This window comes from Erythrolamprus reginae, chromosome 2, assembly GCF_031021105.1.
Source record: "Erythrolamprus reginae isolate rEryReg1 chromosome 2, rEryReg1.hap1, whole genome shotgun sequence".
Classification (NCBI taxonomy): domain Eukaryota; kingdom Metazoa; phylum Chordata; class Lepidosauria; order Squamata; family Dipsadidae; genus Erythrolamprus; species Erythrolamprus reginae.
Genome location: NC_091951.1, coordinates 171,345,011 through 171,360,832, shown reverse-complemented (window position 1 = coordinate 171,360,832; position 15,822 = coordinate 171,345,011).

Here is a 15,822-nt window from a genome sequence, read left to right as displayed (position 1 = left end):
AGCCCTGTCATAGCTTCAGCTCAATCAGCCTCTAACTCCTCCAATAAATTATTGGTGCTTTTGTTCATAAGGAGTTTGGCAGAAAGATCGCAATAGCCAGTGGGCGGTCTCCCTGACCTGTTGCTCCCTAAGAAAGAGGGAATAACCAAAACAAGTGACTGGATTGCAATCTGCAAACCTAAGTAGGAAGAAGTGTGCTTTGCTCTTCTTTCCATAACAGTGAACACACTAAAATGTTGTACCCATGTTTAATAATATTCATTCCTTAGCTTTTGGTTGTGGAGTTGTAGATGTTTATTTTGTGTTTCTATCTCCCAGAGCTGTTCTTTGAATGAGGGAGACCTCTGCCTGAATGGACAAGGTAATGCTAACCAGGAACAATCCTATTAACTGCTTTGGTCACTTCCCCATTCCATTGGAAACCCAGCAGTCAAATTGTTGGAAAACTTTCCAAATGCTGGTTGAAAACCGCTTGGATGCAGGAGGCACCTTGGGCAGATCTTTAACAATCCCTCCTCGCTCCACAAGCCTATGGTAACAACCAACAACATGGTGACCAGTGGTCTGACTATGACAGAGGATTGAAAGTGATGGTCCCCATTATCAGATCACATGGTAACTAGAAACTAGATCTAAAGCAGTGGTGGTGAACCTAGGGCACGGGTGCCACAGGTGGCATGCAGAGCCATATCTGCTGGCACATGAGCTGTTGCCCTAGCTCAGCTGATGTTTGGCTAACACAAAGGCTCTGGGATGGTGTTTTTGGCTTCCAGAGAGCCTCCAGGGGGATGGGGGAGGACGTTTTTACCTGCCCCCCCCCGGCTCCAGGGAAGCCTTTGGAGCCTGAGGGTGAAACCTGAACCTACTGAGCCCACCCGAAGTTGGAAAACAGGTGGATTCTGGCCTCCAGAGGGTGGGGGAAACTGTTTTCACCCTCCCCAGGCATTGAATTATGAATGTGGGCACTCGTGCATGCGCGATAATGCATGTGCACACTCTTTCGGCACCCAAGGAAAAAAAGGTTCACCATCACTGATCTAAAGTGTAACTCTCCCATGTGTGTTCTGTCCATTAAGAGTTTGGAGATGCCCATGGTTATCACTGAGTCTGCCCAAAACTCACCCATTAGCATTGAAGTAAAAAGCCTCCAACACTAACTCAGGGAAGAATAGGAATCAGCCCAGAGGTTAAACAACCTAGGGATCATGACATCCCACTTCACAAATAGCATATCCTATGCAGCCACCTGAGGTACTTCTCATAGAGAACAATTGTTTCCCATGGCCTTGGAGTCATGGCAGATGAAACATATGACACTTGTCCAGTTCTGCCTTGGACAGACATCCTGCTGTCTTCATTCAACTGTCTGCAATACAGAAACATCCTCTTTTTTAAAATTTTGTTTGTTTGTCAAACATGTACAAGATAGCAGGCAGCGGTATAAACATAAACAAAGTACCGATAAATCAGGACAATAGGACAGTAAGAGATGGTAGGCACAATGGTGTGCTTATGCACGCCCTTTGGTTCTATTTATTTATTTTATTTTTATTTATTTATTTTGTCCAATACACAATGAGGGTTTTAGTGGGTATATATCTATATACACATAGTAAAATACATGATGAAGGTTATAGAGGAGATACTCATAGTAAAATATATCTAAGAAATAATAGAAAAGAAGATATAGTAATAGAACATATCAATGAAAGAACAGAAGAGATATAGGAATAGAAGAAAGGTATAGGAGATATAGGAGAGCAATGGGACAGGGGACGGAAGGCACTCTAGTGCACTTGTACTTGCCGCTTACTGACCTCTTAGGAATCTGGATAGGTCAACTGTAGATAATCTAAAGTGTTGGGGGGTTTGGGGATGACACTATGGAGTCCGGTAATGAGTTCCACGCTTCGACAACTCGGTTACTGAAGTCATATTTTTTACAGTCAAGTTTGGAGCGGTTAATATTAAGTTTAAATCTGTTGTGTGCTCTTGTGTTGTTGTGGTTGAAGCTGAAGTAGTCGCCGACAGGCAGGACGTTGCAGCATATGATTTTGTGGGCAATACTTAGATCTTGTTTAAGGCGTCTTAGTTCTAAACTTTCTAGGCCCAGGATTGAAAGTCTAGTCTCGTAGGGTATTCTATTTAGAGTCACGTCTGAGAGCTGATGTCAGGGATAGATTCTCAGAGGTTCTCTAAGGAAAGCAACGGTGAAAGCTTTTTATTCAGATTTCTTTGTGGACCAAAATAAAACATATTGGAAAATCCCATTGCTAAAGAAAATTAAAGAATATTGGAAAGTTCGACTCAGAAAGTAGTTTATGGACATGTTCTATGGTTACTCTATCCTCTAGCTTTCCTGGATTAATCTTTCTCTCCCTGCCTTCCATTTATTCACTTAAAATATTGCATATCCTCTCTATCTACTGCGCTGCTCCATTTGTGATTTCACCTTATTCTCCATTCTTTCTTCCATTTCTGTCTAATCATGTACCCTCTCCCACATACCTCCAGAGTCCTTTCCTTCCTAACATTATGAATTATTGCACTTTTTAGTTGCCTGCAAGGAAAGCTGCAGTTTTTCAATTCTGTATAGTAGAATTCAATAATTTCAGAATTTTTTTCAGTAAAAAAAAAAGGCAACCAGAAAACAGGGCTTTTTAACCGGTGGCTTAACCAGCAGTGGGAGTTATCTCAGTTTTAAAATTTTTAAAATTTTTAATGAGTAAAGTTTAACTTGATTTTCTTAAAGAAATGTTAGTCTTATCTTGAGTGATTATCAAAACTTTTTTTAAAAAAATAATTTCAGATAAGTAGATGTTTCCCTTTCAATCTCTTGCTTTTGTTAGAAGAAATAAAGATGTTTCCCTGACTTTTATAACCTTTTGGTTTTGAATTAAAGGCAGTTTTGCACATTGTCTTTTCTGCTGACTCTGCTTCTAAGAAGTGCTCCCGGCCTGCAAAGCAGCAATTGGCAAGACTGCAAAGCATGATAATCTTCTCATTTAAGCCCCTCCAGAAAGCCAACCTGGCTTTTCAAGAGTGCTTCATACCTAGGCAAAGTGAGAAGGGATGTCAGGTCTATGCATATCCTCCAATGGAGAGAAATTACTGCCCAAATAGTGAAAAGACAGCTGTGCCATTTTTGCTCCTGGAAACAACCACACAAGAATGCACACTTCTGATGCCGATTCTCATTTTTAAACAAAACAACACGGTTTCTGAATCTAGTATAGTTAAATGATTCCTTTGTATCAGTTCACTGCTTAAGGCAACGTCCATAACATTCTGAGAGTGAGATGGGCAGTATTTAATTTAGATAAAGATTGTTAAATGTTAGTTAATGAGATATAGGAGAGGGGGGGAGAGAGAGATACAGGTTACAGATGATACTGTAGATCAGGGGTCCCCAAACTTTTTACACAGGGGGCCAGTTCACTGTCCCTCAGACTGTTGGAGGGCCAGACTATAAAAAAAACTATGAACAAATCCCTATGCACACTGCACATACCTTATTTTAACATTAAAAAACAAAATGGGAATGTACTATTTAGAGGGGGGGGAAGAAGTCTGAAATTCATACATGTTTATGTTTTGTTTTTAATTTTCTTTTGTTAACATCTGATTGGCTAAACAAGGTTTTCTTGGTTTATAGAAAAATGTATAAAATATTTATAGAAAAATATATAAAGAAGGAAGCACTTTGGCATAATGATTAATAAGTTGGAAATATAATTGGTGTTGTACTTTTTGAAGGAACATTAAGGAGGGAATTTAATTAAAAGAAAAGTATGTACCTGGATGACAACATTAGAAAAAAAACTTTTGCAACTTTTTTGATGATTGATATTAGTTACTGACAAAATACCGCATTTTATTCAGGGAAAATTAGATGGTACATTGTATTGGTTGAATATATGTTGAGAAAAATTTAAAAAAATTTACACCCCCCCCAAAAAAAAGTCCTTCCTTTCTCCCCCCCCCCCATTCATTTCATTCTTCCTTCCTTCTTTGTTCCCTCCATTTCTTCTTCCTTCCTTCCTCCTTTCCTTCCTTCCTTTTCCTGCCATTTCTCCTTCTTTCCCTCCCTCCCTCCTTCCCACTTCTCTCTTCCCTCTCCCTTTTTTCCCTTCTTTCTCATTTGTTTTTTTCCCTCTCCCTCGTTCTTTCCCTCCATCATTTTCTCATTTTTCTCTCACATTCCCTCCCCTCTCACTTGTTTTCTCTCCTTCTCTCTCTTGCTTTCTTTCTCTCTCTCCTTTTCTTCTCTCTTCCTTCCTCTCTTCTTTCTTTTTCTGCCCTGCAACACGCCGCGGGGCAGTCGGCTGCAAGCAGAATCTCCCAAGACGGTGGCACCGACGTCGGGTCGCAGTACATTGCTGGCGCTGGCCCGCTGGCTGGCCCAGGACGGAGGTGCCAGCCCCATGCCCAGCGCAGCGCCAGCAATGTACGGCGTCCTGCAACACTTGAGCCGCCGCCACCGGTGCCTTGCAGCCAACCACCCCACCGCCGCCTTACGACTACTGCTGTGCCCTCCCGCTTGACCCACGCTGCGCCACCTTCGTGGCTTGCCCTGCTGCCCCGCGCCCACCAGAGCTCCCGGTGCAGCCAAAGCGCGGGGCGGAGTAGGCGGCGGCGGCGGCTGCTTCAGGCCCGCCCCCGAGCTGAGCTTCCTTCGAGGCAAAACTGCAAAGCTCATCTGCCGCCTCGAAGGAAGCCGAAGGAATCTCAACTCAACGAGGACCGGCTGTTGGTCCCTTGAAGCTGCCGCTGCCCACTGCAGAGATCCCTTTGCCTGAACGGAGGCGGCGGGCTCAAGGGACCAAGAGCCGGTCTTTCTCGGCGCTGAATTGTTGCAGCCTCTGAGTCCGCCTCCGGGTGAAGGGATCTCCTCGGGGAGAAAGGAAGGAAACCAAAGGAAGGAAGCCAAAGGAAGCTCAGGTGAAGGAGGGCCGGCTGTTGGTCCCTTGAAGCTGCCACCGCCACCAACGCCCACTGCGGAGATCCCTTCGCCTGAACGTAGGCGGCGGCGGGTTCAAGGGACCAACAGCTGGTCCTCGTTGAGCTGAGCTTCCTTTGGCTTCCTTCCTTTCTTCCTGAGGAGATCCCTTCGCCCGGAGGCGGACTCAGAGGCTGCAACAATTCAGCGCTGAGAAAGACCGGCTCTTGGTCCCTTGAGCCCGCCATCGCCGCCTCCGTTTGGGCGAAGGGATCTCTGCAGTGAGCAGCAGCAGCTTCAAGGGACCAACAGCCGGTCCTCGTTGAGCTGAGCTTCCTTTGGCTTCCTTCGAGGCGGCAGGTGAGCTTTGCAGCTTTGCCTCGAAGGAAGCCAAAGGAAGCTCAGCTCGGGGGCGGGCCTGAAGCAGCCGCCGCCGCCTACTCTGCCCCGCGCTTCGGCCGCGCCGGGGCCAAGTAAGCCGAGGCTAGGCCCGTCGCCCCCGGCTCCAAGTGCGGGGCCTGGGCGGCGGGCAAGCATCGGGAGGGCCTCCCCGTTGCCTGGCCGGGACGGTGTGGCCGTTAACAAGTTAGTGCGCGGGGGTCCTGATAAACTGTTTACTGCCCCCTCCAGACGCTCTTGCAGGGCTTCCAGGCTCCCTGCGGGGCAGCGAAGAAGCAAAAAAGCAGCACTCTCCCGCTCTCTCTCTCCCTCTCTTTCTTGCTTTATTTTTCTCTCTCACTCCCTTTCTATGTCTCCCTCTTTCTCTCTCTCTCTCTCTCCCTCTCCGCAGCAGACCCCCCCAACACCAAAAGTGCCCAAACGCGCGCAAACTTCACCGATGCAAAAAAAAAAGCAGGAGGGACCAAGACCGTCTGCAGCTGAGTGTCTGGAGAGGAGGCGGAAAGCCAGGAGGCGGGGAGGAAAGCAATTGGTCAATTTCTTTCTCGCCTTTAGGGAGAGGAACTGTTGCTGCTCTGCCATAGGGTGCTTTCCTCCCCGTCCCCTGGCTTTCCTCTTCCTTGCTGCCGCCAGACGCTCAGCAGCAGAGTGGAGGGGAGATTCGGGAACTTAGTAGATTATATGGTAAAATCTTGCACGCTGCTGCGGGCCGGGTAAATAGCCTCAGCGGGCCGCATCCGGCCCGCGGGCCGTAGTTTGGGGACCGCTGCTGTAGATAGATGAGAAAGAGAAAGAGAGAGAGAGAGAGATCTGGAGACCTCACCCACAAAAAGATATTGACAAAATTGAACGGGTCCAAAGACGGGCGACAAGAATGGTGGAAGGTCTTAAGCATAAAACGTATCAGGAAAGACTAAATGAACTCAATCTGTATAGTCTGGAGGACAGAAGGAAAAGGGGGGACATGATCGAAATATTTAAATATATTAAAGGGTTAAATAAGGTCCAGGAGGGAAGTGTTTTTAATAGGAAAGTGAACACAAGAACAAGGGGACACAATCTGAAGTTAGTTGAGGGAAAGATCAGAAGCAACATGAGAAAATATTATTTTACTGAAAGAGTAGCAGATCCTTGGAACAAACTTCCAGCAGACGTGGTTGATAAATCCACAGTAACTGAATTTAAACATGCCTGGGATAAACATATATCCATCCTAAGATAAAATACAGAAAATAGTATAAAGGCAGACTAGATGGATCATGAGGTCTTTTTCTGCCGTCAGTCTTCTATGTTTCTATGAGATCAGGCAGGCAGGCATCCTATAGTGCCACAGGTTGGCACAGAATATTCTGCCAGCAGAGAAACACATGTAACCCAGAGGTGGGTTCTTTAGAACTAGTAGTAAACCGATGGTGATGTCACGGAACCAGTTCTGTCAGCGCTAGTCCATGGGTGCCGCCATCTTGAATTTTGCTTCTGCGCATGCGCAGAAGCTATTTTATGATTATTTTCCAGGAAGGGACAGGCAAGCGCAAAACGTGCACTTCCATCACGATGCGAGCTGGTGGGGAAGGTAAGTAGAACCCACCCCTGATGTAACCACTTTGTATTGTGTCCTAGTGGTATTTGTTGAGCAACATGGGAGTTGTGGAAAAGGGGGATAGAAACAAAACAAGGAAGGAAGGGAAGCAGCGGTGTTATTCAACCAGTTCTATCCGGATCAAGTGAACCAATAGCACTGACTATGGGAGGACCCACACAGACATAAGCATGTCATATTTTTTATGCTGTGCGCATGCACATAAGGCTTTGCGCATGGTGGATGTGGCACATGTGAGTGCACTCACATTTGCAAACTGGTAGGGAAGGGAAGAGAGGGAGGTGGAGGGAAGGCATTAAAATCAAAGAGCAAAAGATAGGTGGGATAAATATAAATACAGTGGTACCTCATCATACGAACTTAATTGGTTCCAGGAGGAGGTTCATAAGGTGAAAAGTTTGTAAGATGAAACAATGTTTCCCATAGGAATCAATGTAAAAGCAAATAATGCGTGCAAATCCTTCAGGAAAATCCTAAACTTTAGAAGGGAGGCGAACAGAGGGCAGGGAGGAGCAGCTAAAGGGGGCGGGTAGAAGAATCAAGTCTAGGCTAAAGGGTGATTGGGAAGGAAGAAAGGCAAGGGGGGCGCCCCCCCCTTTTCTTTCTTCAAAAGACACCCTTTCAGTGCCTCTGCAAGCACACTGTTCTCTGCAAAAAATTTCCTCCCCCAAGCTGCCCCTCCCTCCTCCCTTTTCTTTCTTAAAAAGACACCCTTTCAGTTCCTTTGCAAGCATGTTGTTCTCTGCAAAATGTTTCCTACTCCAAGCAGCCCCTCCCTTTTCTTTCTTCAAAAAAGGGCGGGGGAAAGAAACCCCTTCATCCCAGCAGCAGCTGCTTGGGTTCGTAAGGTGAAAATAGTTCGGAAGAAGAGGCAAAAAAATCTTAAACACCGGGTTCGTATCTTGAAAAGTTTGTTAGAAGAGGTGTTCGTAAGATGAGGTACCACTGTATATATTTATCTAAATATATTGGATAAAAGTTCCAATGTTGAGAATCAAGTGGGTCAGGCATTTTGTGGAAATAAGATGGGGTGGATCAAAACATTTCTGCCCCAGAGAGCCATACAGGGCAAAAATATTTGCCCCACTTTAGAATATGTGATAGGCATCTTAGCAGGAGGCCAATTTATCTTGTCTGCTAATGCTAGGCATACCATTACAACGGAAGTCTCTATGGGATTCGAGGATGGGGTCACCATTTGTGATTGACAAGCAGACCTTTGATTGTTTTGCAATTTGGGGCATTTAATGAGCAGCCCTGCAAAACGGACCATTTCTCTGAAATCCTTGTGGCTTAAATATCAAAATAATGAAGTCATGAATTACAAATCACCAAGTCATGAATTAAAGAATAACCTGGAATCCTCAGTCTCCGCGGTGATGAGAATTCAGATTTAAACAGGGCCCAGAAGAATGAGCACTAGGGGGCCAAGGAAAATAGGAAGATTAAGACTCTTATTCAGGCAAGGTTGCCTCCCCAGCAGAAAATTCATTTGCAGGCATTATTTAATTTCCATTTGTTTAACTTCCACCACGCATAAGAGGGATTTTTGGCTGTTATAGCATTGGTGCTAAGAACATAATTCCAATCCAAGGGTGTTAAGATATTAAGATGAAGTGGAAGAGCCATGTTAACAAAGTTAGCCAATGAATAGGCACAGCAGCTAAGTCAGCCAATGGGAGCTAACCACTTCTGAGTCTGTGCAGAGAATCGAAACTGAAAGCTTAAGGCTGGGCGTGGCTCAGTCCACTCTGTGCTTGTCAGCTGCTGAAATAAAACTAACTGTTCTCTGCTCTCTGTAACTCCTTGAAGAAGAATTCTGCTAATGGTATTGTAAATTCATATGTTACTATGTTTATAAAGAGGTTTAAGAATCCAGCTGAATCAGTCATCTGGTTTTGATTTTTGCAACAAACTTTAAATAAGAGTTCAACATTTGTACATTGACTTCTATGTTTCAGTACCTTTAGAACAGGGGTTTCAAACCTGCAGGCCAGATGTGTCAGGCCATTCCTACCTCAGCTCCGCAAAGGGAAGAAACCTCGCGAAACATCCCAGGACGGCAATTCAATTCAATTTATTAGATTTGTATGCCGCCCCTCTCCAAAGACTCGGGGCGGCTATGTGACACGGCGAGTTTGATACCTGTGTTCTAGAATGTAACTGAAGTGCCCCAAATTGATGTGCAAAGGAAACTTAACAAACAGCATTGTAGTTCCTCCCCTAATATATTTTCAAAAGTTTTAGTACAGTAATGGTCTTGGGTGCAAAAAGAGCATGTGTGCATGCTATTGCACATGCGTGAGTGCTCACACCCATAGCTCAATGCCTGGAAAGGGCGAAAACAGCTTCCCCCTCTCCAGAGGCCCTCTTCAGGCCAGAAACAGCCTGTTTCCCAACCTGGTGGGCCTAGTAGGCTCATGTTTCACCATCCCCAGCTTCCCTGAAGGGTACAAAAGGCCTTCCCCCATCCCCCCAAAGCCTCTCTGGAAGTGAAAAGTGCCCCCCCCCCGAGCCTTTGTGAGAGCCAAAAATCAGCTGGCCGGCACACACATGCATGTTGGAACTGAGTTAGGACAAGGGCTCATGTGCAAATAGACATGGCTCCACGTGCTACCTGTGGCAGCCGTTCCGTAGATTCGCTTTCAATGTTTTAGTAGCTACAATTTATCCAGACTTCTTCAGCCTAGTGTCTCCCAGATTTTTTATTTTATTATTTTATTAGATTTGTATGCCGCCCCTCTCTGTAGACTCGGGGCGGCTCACAACAATAACAAAGACAATGTAAGAACAAATCTAATGATTTAAAAAACACTAAAAACCCCATTATTAAAAGCAAACATACACACAAACATGTATAAACTGTATAGGCCCGGGGGAGATGTCTCAGTTCCCCCATGCCTGACAGCAGAGATGGGTCTTAAGAACTTTACCAAAGGCAAGGAGAGTGGGGGCAGTTCTAATCTCTGGGGGGAGCTGGTTCCAGGGGTCGGGGCCGCCACAGAGAAGGCTCTTCTCCTGTTTTTCAACTCTCAGAATTTCTTGCCATCATGGCTGTTCTAGCGAGGAATAAACTCCAGCAGCTTTGGAAGACACAGGAGTTCAAAATATGTCTGAGAATTTGGCATCTGAGGTTGCACACATTACTAATCATTGATTAGGGAACGTGTTACTGAAATATTACCAGAGCTGAGCTGCAAAAATGCAGATGAATGCTAGATAACAACAAAGACAAAGAGTCTTCCTTTATCTCTTTGGGGGCTTCTAGTGGTCATCCAGCTTTTTGCAGTCCATAACTAGCAGGTACCTCCACCTCAAAAGAGCTAGATTTTCTACCTTGATGTCACAATCCACCCACTTGACCAGCATGTAGATTTCAAATGTTACTACCGGTATGTTAAACACAGAAAAGTAGTTTATATTGCACAGACAGGAGATTGACTGAGTAGGATCTAGTGAGGTAAGTAATGTCAGAATGCATTTTGTTTTAACTTAATTACTTTTGTAATCCCAGCTGTTCCAGTTAGCTGATGGCCTTAGTGCAGTGTTTCCCAACCTTGGCAACTTGAAAATATTTGGACTTCAACTCCCAGAATTCCCCAGCCAGCAACTGGCTGGGGAATTCTGGGAGTTGAAGTCCAGATATCTTCAAGTTGCCAAGGTTGGGAAACACTGCCTTGGTGTGATGTATGAACTTGGTTTATTCAACAAATCATGGCTTAAAAATGAGATTAATTCAGCCTGTGAGTCCGGTATTCGTTCCTTGCAAATATTGATACCTGTTTAAGCCAAGTTTCCTTTTATTGTTCTAGCAATTCAATCTGATGACAAGCAGGATAATTTTTCTCTAGTGTTAATTAAACAGTTAGGATTTGAAATCTGTAGTAGCCTACAAATCCCTCAGAAATCTAAGCTTCAGATCTATCTTCTACTTATCCCAGTTCTATATAATTATTACAGGTGGAATTGAAGGAGTAGTAGCAGAAAGTGGAGGCGGAGTTAAAAGAGGAATCAGCCAAGAATCACTGCACAGCCACAAGCAAACTAAGCTCAACCTCCTTTGAATTCTGTGGCCCCTTATCTAAGTCCAAGCAGGTGCTAACCATTAGTTGAGAATACTCCTGTGCACAGGTACGAATAGCAATAAATCAGTTTAATTGGAAGATTTGTGGACCTGATCTTTCACGCTTGACATGAATAGACTATATGGTATATAAGCTATATTTTACAGCTTGGGGAAATTTATACTGTGTTCTTGTGTTATGTTGTTGTGCTATGCTGTGCTGTGTTGTGCTAATACATTGTGCTCAGTTTCAACTGTTTTATTGTTTCTCTGAACTTAAACATAGTTGTAAATTCACATGTACAGTATATATTAAAAATGGATCGTTTTCAGATTCTCTCTTTTTTTTAAATGGATTGTTATAATTTGCCTTGGGAATTGAAGAACAGCCTACAAATAGCCCAATAAATCAGCATGAAAACCAAATCCTAATGCTTTCAATCTCGGGATGGGGCCCCAGAGATGAAGGGATGCAGCCATATTTTTAAGAGAAGGTTTCTCAAAGCAGAATCAGATACCTGATGGGCGATTCCCTTTGGTCCTGTGAAGCACTGTGCATAGGGGCATCTCTATAGGATGGGTGCAAGAGCATCGTGCCCTTCCTCACTCTCAGTGTTGCAGAAGAAAACAACTGTGTCTGTGCATACAGAGTGGTGCAAATACTTCCCCATATCTCTCTCCTTCTCCCTATGCACATGCATGCATACACACACACACACACTCATCCATCATAATGATGGACATTTTGTAAGTATCTTTATAAAGGTTAAAGCAGCCCTGGTTTTCCCATGCTGCAAAAGGGAAGCACAATTTGTTCCTCATTCCAGTGAGTCAGTATTAACATGCACAAAGAAAATATTAGATGTCACAGCCCAGGGATTTTGAGAGCAGGATCTAATAAGTTTCAGATACAGTGGTACCTCTACTTATGAACTTAATTTGTTCCGTGATCAGGCTCTTAAGTAGAAAAGTTTGTAAGAAGAAGCAATTTTTCCCATAGGAATCAATGTAAAAGCAAATAATGCGTGCGATTGGGGAAACCACTGGGAGGGGAGGGTGGAGGCCCTGGGAGGGTGGAGGCCCTGTTTCCTCCCAGGAGATTCCTAGAGAGGACCCACGGAATCATCTCCCTGCCTTTTCCGGCCCTGTTTCCTCCCAGGAGACTCCTAGAAAGGCCCCATGGAGGCTTCTCTCCACCTTTTCCAGCCCTGTTTCCTCCCAAGAGATTCCTAGAGAGGCCCCACGGAGGCATCTCCCTGCCTTTTCCTGCCCTGTTTCCTCCCAGGAGACTCCTAGAGAGGACCCATGGAGGCTTCTCTCCACCTTTTCCAGCCCTGTTTCCTCCCAGGAGATTCCTAGAGAGGACCCACAGAGGCTTCTCCCCGCCTTTTCCGGCCCTGTTTCCTCCCAGGAGACTCCTAGAAAGGCCCCATGGAGGCTTCTCTCCACCTTTTCCAGCCCTGTTTCCTCCCAGGAGATTCCTAGAGAGGCCCCAAGGAGGCATCTCCCTGCCTTTTCAAGTTACATTTTCGAAGGCTCTGGTTTGTGAGTGGACATGGTTCTTGAGAAGAAGCAAAAAAATCTTGAACAGCCAGTTCTTATCTAGAAAAGTTCATAAGTAGAGGCGTTCTTAGATAGAGGTACCACTGTACTGCTTTCTAGGACCAGTCATTGTTCTTCAACTACTCCCAGAGTCCAAAAGGGAAAGCCACCTTGGAAGAACGTTGAAGTAGACCCAGAGACAGGGTTCAAACAAATCGGTACTTTTATTCAGCTCAGAGAACAAGTGACAGCTCAGCAAGGCAAAGTGACATTTCAGCGAGTACCGACTGACTCTGCTTGGAGAAACCGCTCCTTTTATATATTTGCGGTTCCCGCCAAAGCTAGAGCCAGCCGCGTCTGAGCCAATCAGGAGCGACTTCCTGCTTCGGCTCAGACAGCGCTGGAAAGAGGAACAAACTATTTACAGGAAATACAAGGTAGCCATTTCAGGATACAACACCCCTCCCCTCATAGTTGGACACATCCATCACGAAAGCCATGTGACAAAATCGTCCAATCGGTGGGGCCTCCGTGGAGCTCGCGCTGACCTGCGCAGTTCAATTTCTCCTTCGACACCGACTGTGGAGGATGGCTCGCCGCTGTTCTCCTGGCGCGGCGGACTTGGCCTGGCGGGCCCAACGAAGGCTTCGGAGGATGAGGATAGCTCGGCGTCGCTGGATGGTTCCCCCTGGCCCGATAAGTCTCTTTGCGTGTTTCTTAACTCGGGCAATGTGTTAAAGTCTGTTGAAGGGGGAGAGTCCATATCAGCGGTTTGTGGCAATTGATTCTCTGTTCGCTTCCGAATGTGGTCTATGTGTCGTTTCCACAAACGACCATCCTCTAGTTTTACAATATAAGTCTTTGGTGCATTTTGCTTAACAACAATTCCTTTCATCTAGTTTACATTTCCATCAAAACTTTTTACATATACATTTTGTCCCAAATACATTTCTCTTTCAGGTTTTACACACATTTGGTTATTATTAACACAGAACCTTGGGTTCAACCTATCTAGTGGTGACCTTAATTTCCTTCCCATCAATAACTCTGCAGGGCTTACATGTGTGTGCGAGTTAGGGGTAATGTGTTGGGTGAGTAAGAATTGGTCCAAGTTTTGTTGTACATCCCCAGGGCCTGACCTGCGCAATGCCTCCTTTGCCACACGAACGTAACGTTCTGCCAATCCATTAGCCCAGGGCGAATAAGGCGAGATGAGGGCATGCCTGACCCCTAGGCCATCTAGGAACAATTCGAATTGCCTGGCTGTTAGCTGTGGCCCATTGTCAGACACTAAGATATCTGGGCAACCATGGGATGCAAACAGTCTACTCAATACCTTGATGGTGGCACTTGTGGTTATGTTGTTCATTGCTATTATTTCCACCCATTTGGAGAAAGCATCAACCACTATTAGAAAATACTGGGACCACACTGGACCGGCAAAATCAATGTGGATCCTTGACCAAGGACCAGCAGGCTGCTCCCATTCAGCCGGAGTTGTTTTGGGGGGACTAGGCCGTGACTCTTGGCATGGTTCACACTTCGAAACCCAACTCTCAATGTCAGCATCCAGACCTGGCCACCATAAATGCCCCCTTGCTAGGCTCTTCATCCTGACAATCCCAGGATGACCCACATGTAACATTTTGAGTACCTTTTCCCTTAGGCTTTTGGGGATGATCACTCTATCTCCCCACAGCAGACAACCCTTTACATAAGATAACTCAAGTCTTTTGTTTTTAAAATCACACAATTCAGGTTTCACAGCATCATTTTGCCATCCCTTAAGTACACAGTTTACCACTTGTTTAAGGATTTGATCTTGCTGCGTGTGTGCAGCTACCTCTTTGGCCGTGGTTAGTGGGTTATCCTCGAGTTCTATCATTAGTACGTCTGTGGAAGGAGCAGGGTCCTCCACTAAGTCTGTTATGGGGCACCTGCTGAGGCCGTCTGCGTGATTGATTTCCTTCCCCCCCTTGTGGGTGAGGTCATACTGGTACCCTGAGAGGAAAAGAGCCCATCTGATCAGTCTTGGAGACATAAAAGGCGGAGTGGGCTTGTTGGGGGCTAGCAGACCTAGTAAGGGCTTGTGGTCAGTGACTAGTTCAAAACTTCTTCCAAAAATATAATTGTGAAATTTCTTTACCCCTGCCACTAAAGCTAGAGCCTCCTTGTCTAACTGGCTATAATTCCTCTCTGTGCTGGTCATGGTTCTTGAGAAAAATGCTATTGGGGCCTCTGTCTTATTAGGCAGAACGTGAGCTAGGACTCCTCCTATGCCGTACGGTGAAGCGTCGCACGTGAGCCTAATGGGTAGTGAAGCACTATATTGGACTACCACACTTTTAGAAGTTAGTAGTTGCTTTACTTGGAAAAATGCTTCACGTTCAGTTTCCCCCCAGGTCCAGCGGGTTTCCTTCTGGAGTAAACGGTGTAGAGGCTCTGCTACTGTTGCCTTCTGCTTCAGAAAAACGGAATAAAAATTAAGGAGGCCTAGAAATGCCTGCAGCTCATTCTTATCTCGTGGCTCAGGGGCTTCCCTAATGGCTCTCAGCTTCTCTGTTGTGGGGTGGATACCTTCTTTGTCTATTTTATATCCTAGGAATTCTACACTGTTGGTTCCCCAGACACATTTGTCAGGCTTGATTCTTAACCCTTTGTCCTGTAACCTCTTAAGTACTTCCCTTATTCTTTTGTTTACTTGTTCCTGGTTTTCCCCTGCAATTAAGATGTCATCAAAGTATGGAATGGCCCCATTTACCCCTGACAATAGGCGTTCCATAATGCTCTGGAATATCCCTGGGGCTATGCTTACCCCAAACTGTAACCTCGTGCATTTGAACGCCCCCCTGTGCGTTACAATTGTTTGTGCGTTTGCTGTTTGTTCATCGACCGGGAGTTGCTGGTAAGCTTGCGCAAGGTCGATCTTTGCAAACCTTTTCCCCTCCCCCAGGGAGTGTAGAAGTTGTTGTACAACCGGGATGGGGTAGGGGTGGTGTTGGAGTGCCTTATTCAGGGTAGATTTGTAGTCAGCGCAAACCCTTAAAGACCCATCTGGCTTCAGAGGTGTAACTATGGGAGTTTCCCATGGCCCCTGTTCCACAGGGACCAAAATACCTTGGCTTATGAGTTTATCCAGCTGCAGGTCTAGTTTGGGGAGAAGCGGAAGGGGGACCCTGCGAGGTTTTAGCCTGACTGGTGGGACCTTGGGGTCAATAGAAAATGATATAGGGGGCCCCTTATACAATCCTAAGGTGGGGCTGAACACTTCAGGGAACT